At 38.1% G+C, this 17,081-nt stretch overlaps 1 protein-coding gene across 5 annotated transcripts in view; it reads left to right on the forward strand.

Moving 5' to 3' along the window:
* Nucleotides 1-17,081, forward strand: part of LOC145984143 (solute carrier family 41 member 1-like) — a 251,261-nt gene that overhangs the window by 176,105 nt on the left and 58,075 nt on the right. The window contains exon 1 of one of the 5 annotated variants that reach the window (XM_083117597.1): nucleotides 12,197-12,352. The exons of the other annotated variants lie outside the window; for them this stretch is intronic. The gene's annotated coding sequence lies outside the window, so the exon portion shown is untranslated. Of the gene's footprint in view, nucleotides 1-12,196; nucleotides 12,353-17,081 lie in introns of those variants that run through there. 5 annotated transcript variants of the gene reach the window in all.

Here is a 17,081-nt window from a genome sequence, read left to right on the forward strand (position 1 = left end):
AACAACTGTTTTGCGGTACCTAATTGTACTTTGTTAATACCAGTTTGTCAATGCTATGGCACTAGTCTCCAAATGTACAAGCATGTAACACATGTAAATCAATGACAATAAATGCCTCTATTCATTGTACGTCGGCAGTACCACGACCTGTCCACACATGTCACATTTTATGACCGGCATCGTTACGCTGACTTCTCCGTACCTACGTTCCCTGTCTCCAACTGTTCGGTGGTGCATTTCCTATTTCCTGTTTACTTTTTGCACGCTTTAAGTGAATCATCCTGTATGTATATGTATATATACAGTACATAAGGTACCTTGCATACTTATGAACCATGTGAAAATTCCTGTCCGTGCTCAACGTGTTCAAACCTCTTACATCGGTTTAGTAAACATTCTTATGTCAATTACGTAAGCGAATGAACAAGAGCTTGAATTCAAGAGAACACTGCAGTACAATACGCTTGTTAGCACTTTTGTTTCTGATTTTGCAGAAGAATTACTTATAAGAATTACTTTTAAAGCTCCATGGAACTATTTAACGAGTATATTTATAATTCCCATTGAATAATTATGGAATGCAATGTTCTATACCGAGGAATGTTAGGGAGATTACAAAATCAAGTAATACAGTATACCTATTTATGCAACATGCCAGTGTCCCATTCAAAACCTTGAAAGGGAGGACTGAAAAATATATAATTCATTACGTTCTCGTTGATACACATTTTATTAAACAGCTCTAAATTTTGTACACCTGCTTTTTACTGAATATGTTTGAATTTTTTGTTTGTTTAAATTGTTGTTTTAAGTCCACTTTATGCAGAGATGGGTTAATCGGGACTGGACCTACAATTCAAAGTGAGACCCGAACCACTGTGCAATGTGCCTGCACCAGGTATCGAATCCGGAACCCATTGATTACAAGGCGACAACGTTACCACTACGCCATCGGGGAGGTCCTGAATATGTCTCTATTATTATTTTACGTACACCATGAAAGAAATGCGTAACCTTAATTTTGTTTTGCCTATGAAGTTAAAAAACAAACACAAACTTTTATGTTCTTTCCATAAAATTTTGTGGTAATGGAAATACGTAACAGTTTGTGAGAATGAGAGAAAGTGGGTGATTTTCTGATTACAGAATACGTTAATTATTAGGTCTAAACATAAGTTGTTCGCAAACAGCTATGCCCGTTTCTACGTATCTATATGTATCTATCTATACATCTACACACGCACACACACACACACATGCTACGCTAACCACTTTACCATGGATGTTGGTTATCTTCCAACAGAATACCCAATAGCGGAATCTGTACAGTCATCAGACGGCCATTTGAAGCTTTGTGCTGAAAATGCAAGAACTTTGTTTCGAAGAGCTTTCTAATTAAGAGAGAAGAATGACACGCATACGAAATCCGAAGACAGCATTTCAGGGACGGTGCCAGAAACATTGTGATTACCCTAAAACAAAGGAACTAAATCATGCGAAGTTGAAGTCTACTAGTATGGAAAATTGTATGTTCTCACAAAGGCTATTTAAGAGTTACATCTGAGAAAAAATTAAGACCTCTGTAAGTTTTGTTCTTGAATATGAAATAATCGTGCAAAATCTTAGGGCACCTTTATTTTAGTAGATGAAGAAAATGTTAGTATACTTAAATCTTCAAAAGAAGAACAGAAAATATAATAGCAATATTAAATTTTAGACTCGGTAGAATAATCAATACTCATACGTAATTCTCGCTAGCATTTCAGTCCTCATGTATGGATCAAAATCATTCTTCATTACATTTCTTTTCACTTGTGTGAAAACGTTGCAATTTGCGGTAATTCCCAGATTTTTTATGTACAGAAAAGGAGACAAAGGAAGTTTCTAGATTTCGCTTTATTCTGGACACAATGTAATTAAGGTACGTCGCTTTCCTGCAAGCCGATTGTCTTGTTTGGGAACAAGCTATTGTGTTGAGAGACCTCCTGCCTCAAGTCAAGTCACAAAAGAATCCTTTGACATGTTCCGGGTTGAGAAATAGTTGACGCAAACAAGATATCTGCCCGAAAGGTGCTTATTTTCAAGCTCAACCTAACGTCTAATTTGATGAGTTGAAAAAGTTGCTAGCTTTTAAGACCTGAAAAGTCAGTTTTCGCTATTTTAAGTTCTTCAGTAATTGTAAATTTAGAAGAAATTCGGGAGAGTAACTGGAATTCTCCACATTATATAGTATGGCATGCAATGAATGTAGGCCACCTTTACCAATGGATCTGAACTCTGCGTCCTAACATTCTCTTTTAGGGCTAAGTGTCTTTCGTTGAGTGATGTGTGGCTAGCGCATTGAGTCCCATCACGTAGTTATTGATTTATAGATATAAGCGATTTATTATTAAATGTCCTCTCGACACTGAGTCACCATCGAAAGTCACTAAATTCTAAGTTCAGTCTTTGCCCTGTACTTGAATTCTTTAATTCTGTGTCATTTCGTACATGTCTCAATTACGAATCGAATGCCTCTTGTTAGTCTGGTCACAGAAATGATATATATATATATATATAAAGTAGGCACAGTCTCAAAGTTTGTTTGAAGTACATTTTATACTAAGATAGACTAATAGTGAATGGATCTACAATCTAAGACGGGATCAGAACCAATGTGAAATGTGCCTTCAAACACGGAATCCCTTGATTTCAGGGTGTCAGCGTTGCCACTAGAAGACCCTCTAAGTCTCGATCTCGACATTGGTTAGTTTAAACGGTTCATCGTCTGATTCCGCTCAGTGTCCGGCTGAATGCACTATTTCTGTCATGATCACAGTTCAAGTACAGAATATTTTGATATAAGGTGCGATTTTTTTAAGGCAATAATCATTTCTTCCATTGCAGAAATGGCGTTTGATATAAAAATGATAACATTTCTGGTGCAACATTTCACTCGTGGGACTGAAGATGAAACTCGAGATACTTCAGTCCAACTGGCGAAAAGGGTAGCAAAACTCACATTCGCATTGAAAGGAAGAAAATGTGCACTCGAATGGTTTGGTTGAGATTTGAACCGACGACCTCATTATTGACAAGTCCTCTTTATAGAGTATATGAATTAATATTTGCTGTACCAATTCCTAATCCCTGCTAAGTACACACACGAAAATGTATTGTAGCATTACAATTGCTTCCCAACGTTGTGCAGAAGTACGGAGAACTAACTATTTATTGCCAATCGACGTAATCGAAGGGGGTTTCAATAGAAATATAGCAATTTTAGACACATTAGCTGAGAATCATTTCAGAGAGAAGCTTCCTTTGCTGCACAAAGCACAAATGCACGAGGGAGGAACGCAATTCCTAATACAAAACCGAGGAGGAAATCAAGTGATTGATTCGCATTCAAGCAAAAGGGCGTCACTCGAAAATTGCAACAGGATTGCTGAATAGAACGGAAAGAGGAGCCAGTGTAGTCCCATGCAAACCGAAATTGTGTTGTTGCACAATTAGTTGCTTTACGACCAATTTCCGCAAATTGAACTTTTACTGTTGTGCGTTATGGACATGAAATCTTAGTCCCCCTCACATCATACACGTGCCCAAAAAAATATATAATTTGGGATACCCTATGGTACAATTCACAGTGATACAAAATTTGGGCACCTCAATGCAATATTGCACCATGCATTGGTTATCTGCTTTTAATATATACCTAAATATATATATTTTTTTACCGAGTTACAAACGCTAAGTAGCGCATTTGGTAAAAGCAAATAGGACAATAGCTAATGAAATGACGTCTTCAGAAGTGTCGGATCTGAAAAATATATGCAAGTTTAAATAAAAAGATATGGTCAGCTATATGAATAAGGATGAGACAAACCACCTACACCCAACTTGTCTTGTCCCAGTTGTTACTATTTATTTATTCTTCTTATAACACTTGCTTTCCTTGTATTTTTTAAACCACCTTATGTTTTAGCAGTTTTTACTTTCTCTCTCTCTCTCCTTTATTTTATTTACTTGTTTTTTCATTTCCCAGTTCTTACAATGTAAATATTTTACCGCAACTATCTCCCACACTCAGCCTGCGAGGAATGTAATAACCTGGTACTGTTTTGTTGGCACGTTAATTTTTCAATTCCAATTGTTTATTCTTATCTTAAGGCACTTGTAGTTTGTGAAGCAACTTTCCATTTTTCTTGAGCACGTATGGAGCTGTTCCGAGATTATAATTTATTGAGTTAAAGTGGTGATTTTTAATAAAGTATCTGACGTAAGGCGATTGATTACCTTCACACTTAGCTTCTGATTCTTCGCTTACGCTCGGTCCCCGTGACGGAGTGGTTAGCACATCGCGCTACAACGCCAGGGGTCCCGGGTTCGAATCCTGGGCTGGAATTTGAACCCACATCTTCCAAAATTAGCCAAAAGTGGCACAAAAAGCGAAGTAAAACAAAGCGAACCGATCAATCTTCGCTTGCAACAAGTTTGCTACATTTTATCCGCTCTTTTGTTTGTTTCTTGTTATCTCAATCTAATATCTAGAACTTTGATATCCACTCTTGCATCTCTTACCACAAATTATTTTATACAAGTATTCCAGTTCCTAGTTTCAATCCATTACGATTGCATGTCCAAAGAAAATACTATCTTTTTAGAAATTCAATTTATGTCCAGATTTTAATTGAAGTGGCATAGGTTTTTCGTTTGATCCGAACCACTGAAATGTCCCTACTCGCCACGAGAATTTAAGAAACAATTGATTATAACCTTATAACTGCTCTAATACGGGTAGATAGGAACAGACCCGGGAGGAGGCAGTAGGGGACCCTCCTCTGACATCCTCATTGATCTGCGTAAGGTTAGTACAGCGAACTATAACGCTAGGGATCCCGGTTTCGAATCCAGGACGAGGAATGGGTGTCATTTGCGACTGTCTCTTCATTAATTTCATCACATCATCGCTCATTCTCATCTTCGCGATTAGCCAAAAGTGACAGAAAAGCGAAGTAAAATAAACCAAATGAATACAACTAATCCTCATTCATCTAAGTAAAGATTTCGTACGATCGAGCAAAGTCTCCAGTTCTCGTTCACATTTCGCCATCTCTCATTTCTGTTTCCTCCCAACAATAGAATTCCTATGTGGCATACACTTCTCTCTCTTTCTAACTCGCTGACAATGAAGGACACCTCTCGGCTTACTGTGTACGAGATAGTAAAAAGTCCCTTGCGGAATTGAATATTGCAAACATCTCGCATAACAGGAAGCCGATAATGTGAGTGCAGAGCGACAAGCCGCTGATCAGAAATCGGGCAAACACCCGTGGAAGAGGCCAGTGTGTTCGCGTACAAGAAAGATGAAGAAAGGTCAGGAAGTCGCTAGATCAGCAAGCCACAGGAAAAAGTAAAGTAAAGGTAAAAGTGACAGTACATTTAAATACATAGAAACAGTACTTAGTGATAGGGTGAGCAAGTTCATCAGAAAATATTTTATGCCCATATTTACCATGCCTATAAATATGATCAGCGATCATTTTCGGGGGGAATACAGTACTCTTTACCAATGGATTTGCTCTGATGTCGCAAACGAAAATGATGAAAGCGCTACCAAATGAATACTGGATACGTAATGTACGTTTTGTTTCGTTTGCACAAGCAATGATAATATTTTATTACGAGCAGGGAAGGAAGGTGCATGTACGGCGTACAGTTCCGTATTGCCAGATAAAAAAAATCACTGGTTGTAATAATTATCAAAACTAACGCACGTCAAGGGCAGGGAAGCAGAAACTGACGCCAGGCGATTTGGAGAAATGACGTAGACATAATTGTCAAGAATAATTCTATTTTGACGATTATGCAAGCGACAACAGTGGGAAAAATTAACACAACACGCAAGGTGAAAATGTTATCGCTTCTATTCTTTCCTCCACCGGAAGAATTATCTGCAATACATCACCTTGTTTGACTATAAGAGAAAATCCTTCACCTTTGCCACATCCAAGTGATTATCACAATTGTCTCCTTCATTAAAAAAGATCTTGGTGCCGCTAATGTATAACTTTTGACAGGAAATAACTTTTCACAAAAAATGCACAAGGTCAGGTAGCGAAATCCCCGGGTTCAACGAAAAATGCTTTGACGTATTCGAAAGAAACAAACAAGAAAATAATGCGTGGAATAGTCATTATTATAAAGTTTCCATATCTGCCTTTTGTTTGTTACATGTTTGTTGGTGCTGCATTTTTATAGCCACCATGATGTAATTTGTATTTGTCTTTTATCCATAGTGAAAGTTCTATTTTAAAGAATAACACAAAAATGGCTTTCTTGTTGGAGTTGTTTACCATTATTTCTACGACAGATCTTGGAAGGTTTCAGGGTTCGAAACCTAGTAAGGCGTGGATGTTTGTGATTGTTCATTCCATCGTCGCTGTTATCCATACGGTATAAATAAGTGTCAACTTTTTAAAGCAACAAAGAGTCATGAAGCTATTCTTAATTTTTTTATAGTACTCGTACGGTTATCGTGTTTTTATTTCTGCAATTTTCCTGGCATCTTATGAACTAATCGGGACTAGCTTTAGAGTTTAAAGTAAGATCAGAACAAATCTGTTCCTGGAATCGAACAGGGAATCCTTAAATTACAAGGCAAAAAACTTCAAACACGGCGCTATTGGGGATATCCAACTTTTTAAAGAAAAGAAAAAAACTACAATTACGTGGCTTTGTTAACATAGATCTGTACAGTAATTAGAAACGCATGTCGGCAATGCACTTATCGAAGTGACCTTCGTCGAGTACATCTGCTGTTTGCGTTTTTTTTCCTGTTATCCGAAGAAACTGAGGTTGCATTTCCCACGACCTCGCAGTCTGGCGTGTAACTTTAAACTGTAGCTGAAGCATTTGCACACAAATTTGCTTGCATCGCAGTTACGGAGGAGAATGAACCGCGATGGAATGTTGTAATATTTTAAAGTTTCATTGTTTCTACGGTAAAGTTATGTGGGCTATGTACGTTGTCTGTTAGTAACGTCAGTATTGAGTACTCTTCGTATGCTTCGTTACACCAAGCATGTGTCAACAGAAATTAGCTTTTAAACCCAGGGAGTAAGAAGGGAAGCCTTGCACCCTTAATTTAATTCTGCGCCCCTTTTTAAACCGGCCATATTGAGTGCAGAATGCTAGACTTTGAAATGAGAAAGCTAAGCCATTGATCCTACTCTGAAAGAGAATCCTAATTTCTTTCCTATACTAAAGTCGTTTTCACGTTCAGAAGACACAACGGCGCTTATGGAGAAACCGCACAGTGTTGCCAATACAGCGCTAGCTCATGTCGCCGGGAAGGTGTTACATATTTTGTATATATAATGATAATTATATGTAATTATTAATATTATACTGTGAACGTTACAGTTACCCTTTTTACTATGATCCATTGCGATCACTACACACGCGAGTGTAATGCACGAATATGACACTTCTGAAATCACTTAAAGAAGTAAAAATCACTGAGCGCTCACACAACTGAAAACACTTTCTCGAGAGAGGAAAAAAGTCTAAACAGACCAAAGCAGATCTCTCACTCAAGTAAGGGGAACCTGGCACATTGGTTAGATTCAAGTTGCAACCCAAACAAACAAATGAGTTATGGCCCACTTGAACTGATAAGACGTCAATGACTCAAGCAAGACATGTCATATTTCTCTCTTGAAGCCCCATATTTTGTCACGTGTTGGAAAACCTTTCAAAGGTTAATATGGTGTCTATGAATTTATGTGTACGTTGAAAACTGAAAGGTGATCTTCATTTCAGTATTAATGTCGACAGTAATGTAAACAAAAGCAACGTGTATTTGCGACAGCACTAACGTTGATCACAACAGCAGCATTGGAAATAATTGTCAATTATTAAATTTAAGTAATTGCAATTCTATTATAACAAACTGCATGAAGTTCATATTTTTACTGAATGGAAATAAAATAACAACTCGAAAACTTGGTGGTGATTAGCCGGAATGCTGCGGTGAGTCAGCTCAAGATGGCCAGACAACGTCTCCTTACTTCGCGCGCGGTTCAGGTTAAAAAGAAACTCCAAATGCATGGAAGTAATATTTCTGGGAACCTTTGAGTGGTTATAAAAAATAATTTCATTATTTTCTCCACAACTTTGTCGCTGGAAGTTTTTACTTGGAATTACAGAACAAAAAATGGCCAGCGACGACATTTTCTACTGCACGAATATAAAAAATCTCCACATACTTTATTTGAATATTTTTTAATGCAAATATGCTTTAAAGTATTGATAAAAGCAATTAAAAAACAGTGTCAATTTTTTTCATAATGAATGCTTCAATTTTACGGCATGTTTCAACGTTAGGAATAAAAACAATGTAAAAATTTTGTTTTCACAGAAAATTTGCGTTTTTAATTTATCTAAAAATATGTAAGCAAGTTACCAGTTTTTTGTTCACCATCATATTCTCTACAAAATTTCCTGCAAAACTGCAAGTACCGATTTGACTTAAGCTAAATTTGTAAATCGAGAAATTTCACAACAGCTCGCTCGTATGTTCCCATAAGAAAAACATTGTCCATAAGAGCCCATTGAGTCTTCTGAACGTGAAAACGACGTCTCGACAAAGATCAGAGACTGTTGTCTTTCGCCAGCACTCGGAAGGGGCTGGTAGATATTACATTACTGCGTTGGGCGGGATAAAATATCAAATATTTTGTAATTACCATTATCCTTCGATTTACAAGTTGTTGAAAGGCAAAAATGGAAATCAGAGGTCATACTAAGGGAAGTTTGTATTTATCCCGTAGGTTTTTCCATTCTTTACTGCTTTCATATGAAAATTTTGATTTTCTCAAAATTTCTGGAGATTTCCCTTTCAGCTCGCTCTCTGAGTACGTCAGTGATTCAGGTAGCCTGTTTGTGGTTTTCGATAATTGCCTACAACTCAGTGTGAGTTGCTTTATGTTTTTTTTTAGCATTGTCGATAAGAAAAGGTTTTATTTTATGCCTACTAGTTCTTCCTGTTTCCGTCAAGTCGCACTGCAACAAGAATTTTAGTTGCTTTCAAGCTATCATGAGGTACTGCTCGGAACGCGAGTTGTATTGTTAATGTACACTTCTACGTAACATGTATAGTACACGTACCATTTCAGACTTTTTCCAAAAACTGTTACGAAGAGGTCCAAAGTTCGTGCAAAAATGTTACATAGTGCGACAGAAGGTGGTGATTTTAACGAAGACGAAGTTGCTGTTCAGTTCGCGTTTCGTCAGGACATCGAAACATCTGGGGCAGACGGAAGGTAGGCTATATACTCGTATTATGTAAATGAACGCATGCGTTAGAGGGGAAACAAAGAAACGGAATATTTTCAGAAAAGTGAAGCCGCCCAAAAAAGTGACTTAATGATTGATCACATGATTTCGTATTTATTGTACGTGTTATTTTCTTTCTCAAATAGCAGAACTTCAGAGTGCATAGCAAACTCTTTTTTACCCAACGCTCACAAATTCAACACTCAGCAGTTGTTGTTACCTGTATAACGTATTTGACTCCTGATTAAACGGTTCAAAAAATATTCCTTTTGGGGCAAGGATTTATTTTCCATTTCACTATATTTCACTCATTGGCGTTGCGTAAGTATCGCAAAATGATCATATCATTATATTCCAACAAAAAAAGAAAGTTCGAGCAACACAAAATAGAATCCTGCAATAATATCCCTTTCCAGACTGTCAATGAATACAAAAAAAAGTGTAGTATAAATGTGCTAATAAGTACTGGATCTATTTGAAACTGAAATGTACCACCACTGAAAATCGAATCCAGGCATCTTGATTACAGGACGATTATGTTAACATACAAATAGCGTTAATAAACAGCAGCAGAAGCAATGACGGCGATACCAATTTTACGCCCCCTCCCCTACAAAACTAATTAAGGGGGTCCTGTATAAATCGAGTCTCGCAATTTTTCCCTTCAGATTCTAGTACGCTGGATTCTTTCACAAAAATAAATCTAACGAGAATTCAGAGGTCCCATTTCCAAACCCTGGATAAGGCATGGGTGTATCATTGTGTTTCTCCCAATCATCATCCATCTTCATCGCCACGATTAACCCAATAGGTAGTAATTTAACGTAAAATAATCGCAATAAAAATAGTGGAAATGAAAGAAAATACTCTGTGGAAATAAAGTACTTTATGCAGCTGTGGCATTTATATATTACTTAAATATAAGTATATGCAAATATAATTATGTATAAATATAATTATATACTTACACATTTTAAACGTTTTGTGACAACGTATTTCTTTTGAGGTTAGATAAAAGGAATGTTTGGATTGGGCAGTCAAATATCTTAAAACAATAATTTGGGCTGATTTGAATATTTGTTGGAAGGCCAAAATTTGTGGGTTTTCTTGAAAAATCTCGATAGGGTACAACATTTAATATGTGCCCTGCTTCCAAAACCATTGAACAAACCAAAATGGCAGAGGTTGGCTTTGAGCAACCAGAACGAAGTGTGTATCTCTTCGCTTTCACACTCCAGTCCAAATGATCTTGGTAGTGAAAACGACCCACTTCAGATCATCATGAAAATACTTCTTCTTGAACCTAAGTAACGGTTCATGTGTGATTTTATCTGCGCAAACTCTTTACTTCCTTCTTGTGTTGTGATCAGGAACCTAAATATTTGTGTCAAACACAAAACTGTAAAAGTTGTGGAAGGACTGTGATTAGAAAGCATTGGATATAATATATAGCACGCATGCATGGAAGTTATTGGCATATTACACTGTCATAATCATTCAACATACATCACGATAATATAAACTACCGGCCTCCGTGGCGCAGTGGTCACCGCAGCGCGCTGCGACGCCAGGGGCTCGAGTTCGAATCCCGACCTGGGCATGGGTGTTCATTTTCAGTGTCCCTTCGTCAATTGCATTATACCATCACTCATTCTCATCTTCTCGAATAGCCAAAAGTGACAGAAATGAGAAGTAAAATAAACCAAATCAATCAATAACATAAACTTTATGTAATGGAAGCTCTTCTCAAAGTCCTATTCTTAACTTCACATATTAAGCATACTCTCCACTAACTGCTTGCATTTTTGTTATTTCACGTCGCTTCCCTGCTTTTTTAGATTAACTGCTTGACGTTCAAAGTATTGTCGATCTTGAACAACCTTTTTTCGTTCCTTAAATATTGATTGGTTGGTTGATTGAGTTGGTGTTTAAAGTCCACTTTATGCACAGTAAGGCTAATCGGGACTGACCCACTTTAAAGTGGAATCCGAACCACTATGTGCCTCCACTACGTCGTTCCTTGAATAACTATACCATCTAAGTATTCTATGATCTGCTGTTATTGTGATACAGTTTGATTACTGAAGTATTTTTTTTGTAGGCTAGCTCAATAAAGCGATTATTTTCCAAATAATGCCTGTTTCTTGGCAGTAATAGTCCAATGTAGAGTGAGGGCCTCCCCGATGGCGCAGTGGTAGCGTCGTCGCCTTGTAATCAAGGGGTCCTAGGTTTGATACCCGGTTGAGGCACACTGCACAGTGGTTCGGATCCCACTTTAAACTGTAAGTTCCGTTCCGATTAGCCTTGCTTAGAGTGGACTTAAAACAACAAATCAATCAATCAATCATTATCTACAAAGTTGATCTCATAGCCTCTGTGGTGAAGTAGTAAACTTCGCGATGTATGAAATTATACGTCTCAGGTTCGAATCCTTCTTAAGGGATGCTTACATCATTGTTTGTTCCATCGTCCATTTCATCAGTCCCAGGTTCGAATACTTGTTAATGAATGAATGTAACATTGTTTGTTCATCGTGCATTTAATCATCATCGTCGCAATTAACCCAAGAGGTAGTAAAGCGACGTGAAATAACCGAAATAGAAATAGCTAATTTGAGAAAAACTTTCCAAAGGCGTTAAGTAGCTGCCCAGTCAGTCGGTGAGCAAAAAATTCTACTCTACGAGTCTTGTTCGGATGCTTGACGCTCTTCCTCGAGTACAGCGCCCAACAAAGTCACTCTTGAGATTTAGGAGATACGCAACTCGATTGTTCAAGGCAGGATACGTCGAAGCACTCTGTGCTAACCAGAGAGAGGAGAAAGTGGTCGTTCCTCTTCGTGAGAACGAAAAGAATCCAGGAGAAGCAGTGCCTGGTTTCAGAACTCAAAGCGTGCCGAAAGTGTTCCACTTCATGGCTCACGCCTTGTCTAGAGCAACAGCTGATCGTTGCAAATGGAGGTGTGGAGTTCCAGAGGCGCTGACTGAGTGTGTGATGGCGCTTGGGTGCCCATAGTTCCTCGCAGTTTTTCAGTGTATGTATACCCATGCTAGTTTGGAACGTTTACTTTTAAGTGCGTTACTTATTGTGCAAATGTGTAAATTGATTATTTATTCCATTCGGACATTTTTTTATTCTCCAAATGCAGAGGACTTTTAAATTTTTATTCATGCAGTATTTCGCTTGATTGGAACCAATGAAGATTTACAAGAGATTGTGCTGTACCTCAGTGCATTATACTTTTATTTCGCCCTTCGTTTGTTCTCAGAAAAAAACAAAGCAAAAATAGCTCAGTTCTCAGTTTTTACCATTATATCTAGTATTTGAAAAGTAACTGGTTGCAAACGATATCCTAATTTGTGTAGAACCCTGTATCGTAGAAAATTATAACACCAGGATCCTATTACAAGTGATAAGCGGAGCCTCTCGATAGTGTAGTGTCTAAGGCCTTGTAATCTAGGAATCTCTGGTTTGATTCCTTATTGTGTTTCCGATCCTACTTTAAACTGTAGGCCCAATCTCGATTAGCCTACTTGATCATAAAGTGGATTTAAACAAACTTTGACAACTGTTAAACCATATACTTCCGAAACAATGACTCAAGAAAACATCGGTGTTTCTCAGTTGTACTAAAATTTAATTGTACAACACAGAACAAATCAATATCTCTTTTCCAGTGTTTGAGTCATCTCTAATCATCAAGTAATAATGTAGGTTCTACGTAATATTTTAGGTCCTGTTTCTATTAGCCTCTTCACCTAAAGTTTACTTTGTCAGGATTTTTGTCACTGTTAATAGAAAATTTAGTGCAAGCGTTTTAGTGAAGTTTGATTTTGTAGGAGGATCTTAACAAAGCCATCTACCCATTTCGTTAGTCAGTAGAGTTCCATAGAGTAAGAAGTTGCTTTACAGGATGGGATGGAAAAATACTTGGGAAATCGACCGCTGTTCCTTGTTACTTCCGAATATGTAAGAACCAAATAGGCCTTAGTTGCACGTCAGAGAAGTTGTTTGGGTCGTTGTGACAAACAGCATTAGCAATTTACAGATGTTGTGTTTAACCCCAATCTCTGTCACAGCGCAGGTTGTTTGCTCTCAGAACTTACGTACATGTCATAAATATTCATTAACAATCTACAGTATTGAGCTCAATTATTGAAGAGTCACGGTTATCTTGCCAGTTGCTAACCGCTTCCCATGCTCTGAAGTTCATGTTAATGTTCATAGTAAACTCCATAGAAATGCAACCAAAGTTTCACATTGTCTATAATTTTATTTCTTCTTATGTTGAACTTAAAAGGAAACTTTACGAAAGGTACATAATGACTGATTGCTGAATGATTCATGAAGGCAATACTAAATGGTAAAACTGTCCTATGCTCAGGATCATAACAGATGTGATGCAATGTTGCTATTGAGCGCAGATAAAGGTTGTGTAACCACCATCTCGTTCCGTTTTTCTTTATTGTCTGCTAGGAGACCAAGCCGCCTGGACTTGGTAACTAAGTAGCACTTTCATTTTTTCTTACATTTGTATTTTTATAATTTTACGTCGCGTTTTTGTATATTATGATTTGATTAAACTGATTAAGGGGCACTAACAATAAAACATCTAGGCATAGAAACACCTAGAGACGCAGGGACTCGAACTCGAAACCATCGGTGATAAGATTGTGAGTCGACCACTCAACCTGCTCGGCCCACGAAGACAGACGAGGGTCATTTCCTGTCATACTTGTATTCTCGCTCTTTCACCTATTTCAAACTCCATATTCGATATCGCTATCCAATACTGTTTTCTTCGTTCTGTTTTAGTGTATTAGGCACTTAGGACTTTCTGTCAGTGGACAAGACATACGGGTCAGAATCACAGTATAGCACTAACCGCAGTAGCCAGGAAATGAGACATTTTAATACCTTGCAGATGATTCAAGATCTTTCCGTACGATGTGTTGAGAAATTTTCTCATGTGTTCTTAGAGCAGCCCTCAATGACCCTCCTAGGAGATGGTTGATTTGATTGATTTGCTTTATTTTACTTCGCTTCTTGTGCCACTTTTGGCTAATTTGCGAAGATCGGGATGAGTGATGATATGATGAAATTGATGAATGGACACTCACAAACATCCATGCCTAGGCCGGGATTCGAACCCGGGAACCTTGCCGTCGTAGCGCGATGTGCTATCCACTCCGCCACGGGGGCCGGCTCCTATGAGATGGATGGATACCTGAAGTAACCCTAGATATGAAAGCAAAGCAACGACGTGACATCTCATTCTCATCTATGAACGTACAAGTATTTGAGAATGTGTGGATATTATGTGATGCAATATGCGTCTGCGGCACAGTGTTGAGACAAGGACAGCACTTTCCGACTGTGTGCATGTAAAATGGTTTCGAATAAGGCGAATTACTTAATTTCTTCCCATGAGCAATGCGCCTCAATCTAATTCTAAAGGACCTACACAAAATACTAGTCTTATTTAATAGCTACATAGAAAAGGCTTTAGCACTTTGTAATCACATTTATCAGCAGCGCAAAGAACTAATAAACAAACATAATGGATTCCTTTCTCGTTTCACAAGACCAAATTACAATCGTTTCTCACCATATACGTATTTAAAATGTCCGTCTTTCTAACCAATAGAAATCATACAAGTAAGTATTATGTGTAGGTAATTCCAATTCTTACAAAATGCGTATTTGTCCAATAAAGCTTAGTGATGATTACAATTTGGCGCAGGATTCTCACCATCTTCGAAATTGTAATATGTGCCTAACAAAGGTAGACAATAAATTGAACGAATGTGTGAATATTTGCTGCACACGTAGGTGAATTTCGCACCCTCTTAAGGAATGCAATTACACTCTGCTTGAGTCTGCACAGGTACAGTCACGGAACTAAGATATACTACGTTCCTATGGTTCATTTTGAGCACACATAACTGCTACTATTGTTCCACGTATTTGACATTGCAGACAGGAAACAGCAAATTACCAGTCTTCGAACACAGCGCTGAAGATCTGGGGAACAGTGAATAGTTTCCTTATGATTTGGCACATGGGAGATGTACTACGTAGAAATTTAAGCGAGAAAAGCAGGTTCGACAAGGATTCGAAACCGAGTCTCTAGTATACCGTGCCAGTGATATACCAACTTTATTATTAAGGAAACCCCGTAGCAGAAGTTCCTCTACCTCTCTTTCACATTTTTCATATCTATTTGACTTAATTCTCCGCTTTTTCATTCAGGATTCGAAACCAGAACCCCTGGTGCGCTGTGATAACAACTCCATCACGAAGGTCGACACCAACTGAAGTAACGAGCCATTTCTGCTTTGGCCTGATTTTTCGCTTTCGCTGTTTTACCTGTGTGAATTGTCTGACTCTTTATTTCACTTGGTATAGCAATGCCACACTATGACAGAAATCCTAGTTAAAGACCGTTCGAGCCTGCATTTTAGAATAGTTTCTACGTTCCCCGTTAAATTAGTCACCTTTCACATCAGCGGCGGCTGGTGGCTCTAGAGCTAGGTGAAGGGCTAGTTGAAAAAGAATGTGCTAATGTAAAACACACTGTAAAACATCCTTCTTATCTTCGTCTTTCCAACGAGAAAATAGGGTTTCTAACAAAACACACACTACATCATAATCAGGATTCATATTTCTCTTAAAACTGCACGAAAGGAAACGGCACGGGCAGGCACATATCCAAAGGGGGGCTTAGGGGGCTCGAGCCCCCCCGAAAGTTTTCTGTTTACACTAGATAAAATGAGTTTTTTTGGTTTCTTGTGGTATGAAATATAATAATGTGACGATAATTTAAGGCGAGAAATAATTATCGAGGCAAAACGGAGAATGTTCTGTAACCCTGTTATTGATAATGGCACGTATCCAAGGTGATGATCAGGGGGCTGGAGCACCCCCTCCCGAGGATTTTTTTCAGTTTACACTAGATAAAATTAGTTTTCTTTTCTTCTTGAATAATGTGACGATAATTTAATGAGGGAAGTAATTGTCGAGGCAAGACGGAGAATGTTCTATAATCTTGTTATTGTTAATAGCACGTATACAAGGTGGGGATCAGGGGGCTGAAGCCCCCTCCCCAGGAAATTTTTCAGTTTACACTAGATAAAATTAGGCCTTTTTCCTTTTTGAATAATGTGACGATAATTTAAGAAGAGAAATAATTATCAAGGCATGATGGAGAATGTTCTATAACCCTGTTGTTGATAATATTGCACGTAAACTTTTCTTGCGCTTTCGGTGTTGTTGCAGCGAACTTGAGCATTATGTAAAGACTTGTCAGCATTTGGAAGCTGCACAACAAAGGTAGCGCCACAAGTAGGACGATTCATTGTAATTTTTAATCTCTGGAAAGCGCGAGCGGGAGCGTTCTTCAATGAGAGAAGGAGTCGAAATACTGGAAATATTAACGAATCATTTTACCTGCGGAATGTTCTAGAATATAATGAGCATATAAATATGCGGATTCAATTTGCCGGTTGATGTGTACAACAGAATCGGTTAATGACACTTCAGGGATAAGTGTGACAGTTCATACAGGCGATTAGTGATCAGTCAGTGTCCATTGGTAGCTTTATAAGATCTAGTGATTCGTAAATGAAAAGGACCCGAACTGGAACTAGTAGTAAACTTCGTTACCAAAGCTGAAGACATTGACGACAGCGGAACTTGCGGAGCCTCAGTGTAGTGCTAGTTCGGGTCGAGGGCCGAAGAGATCGAAGGTCTCTCTCTCTAAA

Source organism: Lepisma saccharinum, chromosome 2 (assembly GCF_977018435.1).
Source record: "Lepisma saccharinum chromosome 2, izLepSacc3.1, whole genome shotgun sequence".
In the NCBI taxonomy this organism is placed as follows: Eukaryota; Metazoa; Arthropoda; class Insecta; order Zygentoma; family Lepismatidae; genus Lepisma; species Lepisma saccharinum.